Source organism: Aplysia californica, unplaced genomic scaffold (assembly GCF_000002075.1).
Source record: "Aplysia californica isolate F4 #8 unplaced genomic scaffold, AplCal3.0 scaffold00210, whole genome shotgun sequence".
In the NCBI taxonomy this organism is placed as follows: domain Eukaryota; kingdom Metazoa; phylum Mollusca; class Gastropoda; order Aplysiida; family Aplysiidae; genus Aplysia; species Aplysia californica.
Window position 1 is genome coordinate 157283 of NW_004797480.1, and position 11090 is coordinate 168372.

The 11090-nt window shown below is 38.2% G+C and overlaps 1 long non-coding RNA gene across 1 annotated transcript in view; it reads left to right on the plus strand.

Annotated features, from left to right (window-relative positions):
• The first annotated feature begins 2991 nt into the window (after positions 1–2991).
• The window catches only part of LOC118477770, a 162538-nt gene continuing 154439 nt past the window's right edge, over positions 2992–11090 (plus strand). The window contains exons 1-2 of the long non-coding RNA XR_004858599.1: positions 2992–3181; positions 7554–8260. This is a non-coding gene — a long non-coding RNA (uncharacterized LOC118477770). The remainder of the gene's footprint in view (positions 3182–7553; positions 8261–11090) is intronic.

An 11090-nucleotide genomic window follows, 5' to 3' on the forward strand; every position in this document is an offset into this window, starting at 1 on the left:
ATATATATATACACACACATACATACACACACACACAGGCACATACACAAACAGAACACAATAAAGTATTCCCGTTGTTACTTGTCATACGTTTGAGGCATAAAAAAATATTCTTATCGGATTCGAGCCTCTAGGTAGTCGGCATTTGCCAAATTCGTAACTAACTTCAAGGACTGACGATTCGCCAACTCATCAAGCAATAAAAATGTCCATTTTCCGCCAGCTGCAACTTAATTGTATTCCAAAATCAGGCACCATGCTGATAATACCATCAATATTCACACCTGCACGTTATGTCATCGATTAGACTTCGCATGAGGGAATGTTTTAACAAAATACAAAACCACGATTAAAGTATCCCATAGCTTGTGAATGTTCTCTTCAACCTACCGTCCGGGACCAACGTGGGATGAATAGGATGCTACACCCAAGTAGAAAGACGGGGATATGAGACAGAATAAACCATCCCATGTTGCAGTCAAAACTCACATTATTGTTGCCTGCAACGAGGAGGACCCTTCTAATTAGAAGACATACTTTCGTTGTCAGATGATCAAGCTGCAGCGTATAAAATGATTAAGAACTCCTTCCTTATAATAACAAGAATAATAAAGTCAACTTCTATGTAATCTAGAGGTTTTGTTTTGTCTGAAAGAAACCCCCGGAAAATGGTTGAACAGTAAAAGGTTTAACGCCCCTATCAACAACTAGCTTATTTAAGATAAATAGGAGCAGATGATCGAACCCAGGAACACGCAAATTCACAATAAGGAGTCCGGCAGCCTAACCACTAGGCTACCAACGCCACCCAAAAAGCCCCTCTTTTGCTTCAAGAAGACAGATAGTGCAACCAAAGGTCACAAATGTGGACTGTATGTCCTAGTACTGGTGTCCGAGTAGAGAGATAAGGGGTGAAGGCACATTCTGACAAAATGTAAAATGTAAATGTCACTTCATCCTTATCTAAGCTTCACAATTTGCAATAAGCTGTCTTACAAATACCAGTGCATCTGCATAGGAGAAAATAAATTCTTTAGCCCTTGGACCTTATGCTATGGCCAGTGAGACTGTGAAGTGTTTGCCACATTTTGAGCATTTTTAACATGATACCAACTGAACTATCTTGTAACCACACGTTGTTTACTGTGCTGCTGCACACATTTAAAATAAAATCTAAGCCCGTGGAATGGAACACTACAATCTGTGACGTTCTAGTTATATTTTCGTGTTTTGTATTCAGTTCTATTTTCTAACCAAAAACACACCTTTGCACATTTTCTGTGACTAACAAAATTATTGTAACATAGATGTGTACCTATTATCCCCCCCCCCCAAAAAAAAAAAAAAAAAAGATTTTAAAAAATGAACTTTTGAACCAGAAGTACCGCAATTGTGTACTGCCTTCCAAACAAAATGAACCATTTCGTTCGAAATAAAGTTCGTTAAATTTCAGTAAGCAAACCAGGGAGGTTTGTATTTATGCCTTTCATTAAAGAGGACAGTTCTAGACAGCGAGGCATCACCGTCTGTTTTGCATGTCAGAGACCCGAGTTCGATTCCCGAGTGAGAAAACAATTTCTATCAAGTATTTCCGTTATTTTGCGGAACTGTTGTATCTCTCCCAGCCTGACTTGCCCATGGTAGGAGACAGGTTGGAAGCCAGCTTCCTAAATTATATAAATTGTGTCGATATAGGTGTAAAAACACTTAGATCTATATGGAAAAAGAAAGATAATAAGGTTCTTAGTTTGAAAACTGCTTTATATAATAATTGATAATAGAAAGCATTTGTATAGCACAAATTCCCGCTCAACAACAAGCTCTATACGCTCTACAATCCATAACATTGTAAATATTAACTTATCAACAATATTCTTACATTTATGGTGTCTCCCCGGTCACATCTTTTAATGCGTTTGATCTTTCTGTTGCTTGGAAAAACAACAGGTTCCGAGACCCCAGTGGACCGGCCACTAGTCAGGCCAATCACCACACCATGTCACAAAAAGCTCCCAGGCCTGCTTCTACTCACCGACATTTCATTCATCACCTAGCGTATCGTTCGCCGACCAGTTAACATTTGAGGACTTACTGAAAGACTAGCTTTTGGTTTAGTAATAGTTTTATGACACTGACACTTGCAACACAATAAGGTCATATTTGTGCCGAAGACAAGAGGTGTTACTAGATAGTAACAAACAGACAAAGGTAGGAACAGAGATGAGGACGACAAGAAATGTTTAGAAGGAAAGAAAGAGCAAGCCATACTAAAGCACCCACCAACCACCAACCACCAACCACCAACGCTGGCAGACTTAACTTTTTACGAAAATGTAGTCACACCCTATTCCTCGTCTCCTTGTTTTACTTAAGTTGGCTATAAATTTGGTTTTCACTTTTCAATCAAAAGTTTAGCTTTAATGATGTAGACGAAGCTGGAGCGAATCTGTGGCAGACACCTTCAGAGCTCACGGGATGTCCTTCCTACAGGCCACTAGCTTTGTTGCAGACAGACGCCTGTGTCTCCCAGTGACACCAACAGGTACAAGAAAAGGAAAACGGTATAAGTGAAGTAAGTAAGATTCAGTGTGTTCAAGGCTGACGTATTTATCATTGCTGGAAGTGTGAACAATAAATGGGGAAATGGGGTGAAGTGAGTTGTAGGAAGGGAAGAATTGAGAGGGAGGGGAGGGTGGGGGATGGATAGGACCTCGTAATTGAGGGTGATATCCCTTGCCCTCGCACACTTTCCCTCGGTATTCATTAATTGTCTACTTAAAACAGTACGGTGGAAAATTACTCAACATACTCATCACTACCCTCGCAAGTGAATGCGAACGGCATTTCCTCACTCCCTCTCTCTTAGAAGAGCAAAGTTATCGCTACAAACATGATCTTCTCGAGTGCGCGAGTCGGTCTGTCGCTCCGCTCCGCTTCGTGTGCCTGTTGCGCGTGCGAACTGCTCACTCGCTACTTACCCACTCTCGCTTACCCTGCGTCACGTGTTGAGATTGTCCCGTCGAGAGAAATAATTGTGCTTTTTGTTGCAACTGCTGCGCTTATTTGACTCAACTGTTGCATTTCATCAACGGATAACGCCTCATTTCTGACTTTCGAAAAAATTGGATATTATTTTTTAATCATAATAATATACATGTATGCCGTTGGATAACCAATAATAGTATGCGTGTTGTGTTTAAATAGTGAACATTGAGTGTTATCTTTGTGATTCATTAGCTCTTTTTATTGTGTTCAAAGTAGGTTTTATAGAAACTTGCTCATAATGTACTTCAGTTAAAGTTGACATACCCCCTTTCTTTCGGGTTTAAATCATCATCAGTATCATTATTTTTATTATTACTATTATTGGGTTTTTTTATTCATCGTCATACTTTTTAAATTTTTTATGATCGTTACATTATTTTTAATATTATTATTATTATTATTATTATTATTATTATTATTATTATTATTATTATTATCATTATTATTATTATTATTGTTATCATAGTTGTTGTTATTGTTGTTATCATTATTTGTTACACTTGTTCTTTATTATCATTATAATTATTATTGTTATTATTATTATTATTATTATTATTATTATTATCATTATTATTTCTTGAACTTTTCTTTAAAACGTTTGTAAAAAATTTACCATAATCATTATAATTATCATCATTGTCATATTATATAACTTTAAATTAATTGAAAAAATGTCTTTGACGTTGTTGTTTTTTGTTTGTTTTTTTTGGGGGGGGGAGGGGGCGGACGTCGTTGAAATGTTAAGCCCAACGGACACAATGAGACACATTTCTAAGACACAATGCCCTAGATAAAGTATAATAATCTTTGCAATAACATATTATAGCAGATTCTGTTCGTAACGCATAACAACCAGAAGATAGTTTAAGGTGTGGGTGGTTTGCTGGTGCTCTGGCGTCAATAACTCCTTCTCTCCCACCAAACATCTTTTGTCACTATCTCGCCTCCTTTTTTTCTATGTATGTTACTCCTCATTTACGTGTGTAATCTTCGTCGCTTACATGACCTAATTGTTCTGTTAGTGTCATAAACTTATACTTAAACTAAAGCTTATAGATGTTTGTCATATTGTGCAGGGGTTTTAAGATATCGGTACATTAATCAGACAAAAAAATATAATACGTAACTCACTAAAAACTAAACGTATATCCAAGTCCCTTGGCTGAATACCCTTGCTTTTACAACGTTATTCCCTTCGTTAACTGTTGGGTTTTTTTTTGGTCTCCATTTTATGTAGAACATCACAGTCAAGTATCTGTCATTGTTAGCACAAAAGGGAACAATGAAATGTAGCTTTATCACGTGGTTTCTTTGAGCGTGTTTTGGGTGCAAGGAAAAGGTCAATATTTCCTAATTAGATCTTCAGCCCTCCTCCCCTCCTCCTCCTGGAAAAAATCCCACATAAACAGACAAAAGCTGCTCTCTCTTTCTCTCTCTCTCTCTCTCTCTCTCTCTCTCTCTCTCTCTCTCTCTCTCTCTCTCTCTCTTCCTCTTTAAACAGTGTCATTCAGCACGGAATGAGCGCATTTTAAATATCTATACCTGGGAATTGAATTTTGCTAAAAATTGAGAAAAATCTTGTAGTGTATCATGTATCGGTGAATTATGAAGACGTAATTCAGGTGGGGAGGGGGGGGTGGTGTAGGAAATATTCGTGCATTTTGAGGCATTTTGAGGATTACATAGAATAATACGACATTTCTTGGATAAATCTTATCGAAACGGAATCCTTAATTTTTAGGCATATTATGACCAGCACCCCGTATGTCGCGATTCCGAAGAGTGAGGCGCTTGTCAATTTGGGGGCATAATATGGAGTTACTGAAGTTATGATAAAACTTGTTCATTTACCTTTCTTTTCATGAAAAAGTTACACGTCTATCTTGAATAGAAGTCGAGATATTTGGTCCTGAAAGAGGTGGGGGATCGCCTTTTTTCAAAGGTAAAATTAGCGAGAAATTGGCCGCCAAAGTTTGAAGACTTCTTAAGCTTGAGTGTCCTTGGAAACTAGAAATCTACATTTTCCATGCTTTCCGGGAAAATCCACACAGAAATGTGTTCTAAATAAAAATAAAACTGTGAAGCCAAAAAAATAATAAATCAATAAAAATTGCCAATCAAGCAGAAAATGCCGGTTTCTTCGATTTAGGTATTTTGATGAGAGTCTGATTTCAACAAGATGCGTTACATATTGTAACAAAACGTCCATTGCACGCAAAAGGTAGAGGTTCAATTTCCGAAATTATTTTATCTAGTACAGGCATGGGTGACTTCTGCATACTAGCAGTTTCTTTCTAGTCCGATAAGCTGACCCAATAATGTTAATGAAAATAGCCCACGGTGAATTAATCATAAATAAAAACAAAACTGTCATTAAAAGTCAGTAGTATCTGGCCCACCTGGAAGCTATGTTATATATAAATTCCATGGGTGATATAGTTTTATAATGTCAGCTTTAGTGTCACTTTTGAGAGCGCAGGTATTTAACCCGATTTCACCCAGTTTTCTGCTGCTCCTGCCTGAAAGGTATTCGGGATATCTTGTTCTGCGGCTTGGATACGTTCGCCCACGACTAATGTAGTGCATCTGTAACTCTGTCTCTCTCTCAAGATGCTGCAACATGATGAGCCGGACTTGACCTTGATAAGCAGGGTACGAGCAGCCCGCATTGGGAGCAATTTACATATCTATCGCTAACTTCGAATTCTCAATTTCTATCTGACATTTTCGGCCGTTTTGAGTTACTAAAATCATGAGTTCAGAAACAATATTTTTAGTTTCTATCTGGTATATCGAAACTGTAAGAATATTCGGAGTCTATATCAAGATATAAGAGAAACTGCATTAGAAAAGCTTGGCATGATGGGACATTTTAAAATGTTGACGTTAAAAATGTCAAAACTAGAGCTACTAATCAGCTATATTTTTGTATTTCTTGAGTGGCGTGTCACCGGGAGAGCCACGTCTACTGTCAGAGAAAGTACACATTGAGAAAGCCTGGATAACAGATAACAATAATATAATTGAGGCTGCCTGAAGGCAAAATGTCCTACGAAGTAGAAAAAAAGTTCATTTAGACGAAACATCAGTTGCGATCAAGTTGGCAAGTTGAAGAACTAGCAGTTGTCTACCCCTGAGATCTAATTTGGAATGCAAAGAAAAAGAAAAAGAAGAAGAAGTAGAAGAAGACGAAAAAGAAGAAGAAGAAATTCTATCTATCTATCTATCTATCTATCTATCTATCTATCTATCTATCTATCTATCTATATGAGTCACGACGAGGTGGAATCAGGCGCTCTAAAGTGTTTAGATATGTGAAGCTATTGATATCATATTAAAGATAGTTGGTTTGTCTTGCTTTCGATAAAAAAGATACGAATCTATCATGAATAGAAGTTGAGATATTTGCCTCTGATGGAGGTGTGGTTCGCTGGTTTCTGAAGTAAAATTAGAGAGAAACGGCGCCAAACTTTGATTACTTCTATAACTTGATGGCCTTGGAAAAAGAAACGTTCACACTTTTTACCCTTAATCAACATTTTTGGGTAAAATCCACACATAAATGTGTTTTTATTTTTACTTTAAACATAAATTCGATAAAATTCGCGAAGATGGCAAAAACCTCTCACCAAAAGCAAAGATATAATATGCTAGGTATTCAGATTACTAAGACGAAAATATTGAAATTCTTGAAGTTGGAGCCTCAAATTCTTTGGCAAAGGTACATGCAAGTGTTCTGGGAATATTTTGTCCAAATTCAAATTCTAAATGTTGAAATAGAAGGAGAAAAAATATAAAAAGTAGAAATAATAGGTAAAAGAAGGGCACAGTTTTTGCTCTTATTTGAAAAAAAAATTAAACAGAAAAACAACGAAATTTGTTTTCTAGGCATAGTGCAGTTGAAAACCTTACCCGTGAAATAATATTAACTTACTTTTTGTAATACTTTTAAACCGTCTTTTTTCGGGAACAGCAAAGGTGATTCGAATAATACTATGACGTCATTGTGGAAGTGCTTACGTCAGCATTATGGCTCACCGGACTTGTCTTACGCTTGAAGAAATATTATGTAAAGAAATTTCTCGTGACGTTTCAGGAATTAATCTCATAAAACTAGCGTGTCATCTGCATTAAGAGAAGGAGAGAGAGAACAGGAGAGAGAGAGAGAGAGAGAGAGAGAGAGAGAGAGAGAGAGAGAGAGAGGGGTGGGGGTGTGGGTGGGGGAAGACACAGAGACACAGAGACAACAGAGAGAGAGAGAGAGAGAGAGAGAGAGAGAGAGAGAGAGAGAGAGAGAGAGAGAGAGAGAGAGAGAGAGAGAGAGATACAAAGACAGAGACAAAGACAGAGACAGAGACAGAGACAGGTAAGTGACTTGTTCCTGAAAAATGTACTTCCAACAGCATACACATTCATTGTGTAAATACGTGAGAAATATAGACGTCAAATCGAATCACACAAGTTATCTTGAAGAGATTTTCATCGTTTTTCCTCCATTTACCCTCCAGCTAATAATACACAGAGACACATCATACTACGTACTAACCATGACAGCGAAATTTCCGAGCCACCAATGTCTTGGTACACTTCGTACAAGCTTCAGTAGAACGTTTGTTTGTGTCAGTTCTATTGGATAAACTACACACCAGAGGACGGATATATTGCTCTGGATATTTCGTTAAAAAAAAAAGACCAACAGACTGGATAATAATTTTTATCATTTTGGATATGATTTTCGTTATTTGTGTCCGTGCTGTTAGAATACATCAGAATACGGATACATCGTTCTGAATATTTCGTAAAAACACACTGGATAATCATTAATTATTGTGATTAATATTATTGTTATTATTGTCTACATCTTTCATCGGATAAACCACACATCAGATCAGAATTCGGATACATCGCATTTATATCTTTCGTAAAAACAGATTGGATACTCGATTATAATTATTGTGATTGCTATTATTATCATCGTCATTATTGTCCTCATCATCTCTGTTGCCACAAGTGAGGACAGTGTCTAAGGATTCGTGCGGGTTTTGTTTGTTTGTTGTTTTTTTTTCGAACGGGATTATCTTCATCTGGAAAGAAAACAAGATCTGAAACATCAGGAGTTTGGAGACGCTCGCCAGTATTGTCGCCCAAATGGATATATCGGTGGCTGTAAGAAGTCTGCTGGTACTGGTCCAGCTGGTGGTGCTATTGCTGGGAGGTAAGTCTGGCGCTCCTTTACCTGTGTTCTCTCCCCTGTCTTTTAACGGTCACTCACACGGATATTACAATTGTGCATCGTCAAACTTGCTTTGGAATATTTTTTTTTTACACAGGTCCTGGGACCTAAAAATACCCCCAAAAATATGAATATATTGGGAAATAGAATGTGCCAAGCGTACATTTTATTTTTTCTAATGGTCCTTTTATGTCAAGGTATAATGTTGCATTCTCGATGTTATTGGTAAGTTGTTTAGATGAACTAAGCTCAAAACGCATTTTTTTTTTAGGCTGGACCAAAAAATAAAACATATTCTATTCTTTCAACAAGTTATAAACATATATTATGCTTTTTAAAATGGTTTTTGTCAATATTTAGAATTCGAATTGCGGCAAAAGATTATTTCTGAATCCTGTTACCAATACCACGGATTTAAACAATGTAAATTTTTTTAAGAATTTAAACTTTAGGGATTTTTAGATTTGAACAGCTGGCCGGAATTAAATAATGCAGACTGACTCACTTTGTCTTTCCACCTCAGTCCAGAAAATTACGGGATGGTTGACACGTGTCACTGGAACATCCTCCTTCTTCAATTTCTCTCTTCTTTCTGTTTGTCTGTTCGCTTGTCTTAATTTTTCATCAGTACTAAATGGGGAGGATTGTGTCTATATGCTCTATTTACTCAAACGAACAAATAAATAATATAGATAGCATTTGTATAGCGCAAATCCCCGCTCAACACCAAGCTCTATGCGCTTCACAATCTATACTATTACCCCAGCAAACCAGAGACCATTCTCAAACAACCTCAACTTCCTGGGAAGCATACTGTTGGAGCGGTCATTTTTAGGCGCTAAAACACTAACATAATTATTATTGACAAGATCTTTCGCTGTCTATGGCCGGGTACCCATTCCCACCTGGACACAACGTCGGGCCCTCGGCTCGAACCCCTGAACTCGTTACCTCACGATTACGAGTCCGGTAGCCTAACCACTAGGCCACCTATGTCACGTGATTGTGAAATAAGATTGTTACCTGGTAATGTTCCCACTTACCCCCTACTCCTCAGATTTATCATCATCATCATCATCATCATCATCATCATCATCATCATCATCATCATCATTATCATCATCATCAACGAGGTCCACACTGCCATCATTATTTCCCTCTGTGATTGTAGACTACACCAAAATTTGAAAGATCTTTCTTGTAAATATTACTTCTTAAGGCCAAAAATATACTAGCTCCGCACGCCTGTGGTCTGCAAACTGAAAGCGGTTGAATGATGCAAAAGCATAATATTATTAAACTATATTGTACTACCCATCTTTCCGTTGTCTTTGGGGATTGACCTCATTTGAGACAATGGCGCTGTCTAAGAAACAACGATTAGCATAGCAGTTGTATTAGAGAAAAAGAAGGCGCAGAGAACACCGATCATTATATTAACAGATTAAGAAAGAAAATAAGGTGAATATCATCACTTAATGACCAAGTTGCAGTATAATATTAAAAAGATCAAAGAGTATTTTGGAATTGATCTACATTATGGACATTTAACTATTTAATACACATTTGCTCACCAGACCTGTTAATTATGAGGAAAAACCACACGACATGTAAGAACGCTGAAAATCGAAATTTCCGACGCATTCGATGGTTTTCTAGTACGCTGAGTTCAAATTTAACCTTATACGGGGTGCCCACTACGGCTGGGATCGGCCGATCGAGTCGATCGCCCCGATTCGATCGCTTCAAAAACAAACGTGTTTGTTTTCAGTTTCAGGCGATCGAGTCGGGCGATGGGCCCGATCCAGCCGTAGTGGGCACCCCGTATTAGAAATGCGATTTGATGAAATCTTAAACATTTTTTATTTTGATTTTTCCTGTCCCGGCTGTGGCGTTGACTCATTTCCTGTCTAGGACCGGCCGTCCTGATAGATAGAATGCTGCATGCGACAACCAAATATGGCTGTCTCCAGACAACGTCTGCAAGCTGGACTTGGTATAATCGGCCCATCCGTCAACTCTTTGTTTTATAAGTAACGTCGGCACGCTGTATTTTGTCCGATAGTGTGTTGCCTTCAATCCAAACCTCAGTATATTATTATTTTCGGTCTGAGCCAAGACAATCATCATCAGTTCTGCTAATTCCCGGTTGTAGTAGATCTATACACTTTGCAGGGAAGCAGTATGTTGACAACTGATATTATCACAAAAAGCCACGCTATTGAACTGAGCTCTTCAGTCTCTTTTTCCCGTAGTTGCTTTTTAAAATTATTGTGTTTCTTACATTTTCGTCAGTTGTGGAAGAACAGGGTCAAGGTGAGGGTTAAGGGGGTTGGCCTTGTGTGTTTGTGTTTTTGTGTGTTTGTGTGTGTGTGCTTGTCTGTATTTGTGTGATGTGTGTATGTGTGTGTGGGAGTCTGTGCGTGTGTGTGTGTGTGTGTGTGTGTGTGTGTGTGTGTGTGTGTGTGTGTGTGTGTGTGTGTGTTGTGTGTGTGTAGGAGTAGGGGTGTATGAGTATGTGGGGGATGTGGGATGGATGGGGAATCTTTATGGGGTTAAAGGTGTGGTGGGCATAAAGGGGGTGTGGGTGTGTGGTGGGAATATTGGGTAGGGGGGATTTTTGTGTGTGTATTTGTGTGTCTGTGTGTGTAAATGTGTGTGTGTGTGTGTGTGTGTGTGTGTGTGTGTGTGTGTATGTGTGTATGCGTGAGTGTTTCTGTGTGTATGTATGTATGTGTATGTATTGGGTGGGAGGGGGGTAGGGGTAGGTGTAAGTGTATTTGTGTGAGTATGTGTGTGTGTGTGTATGTGT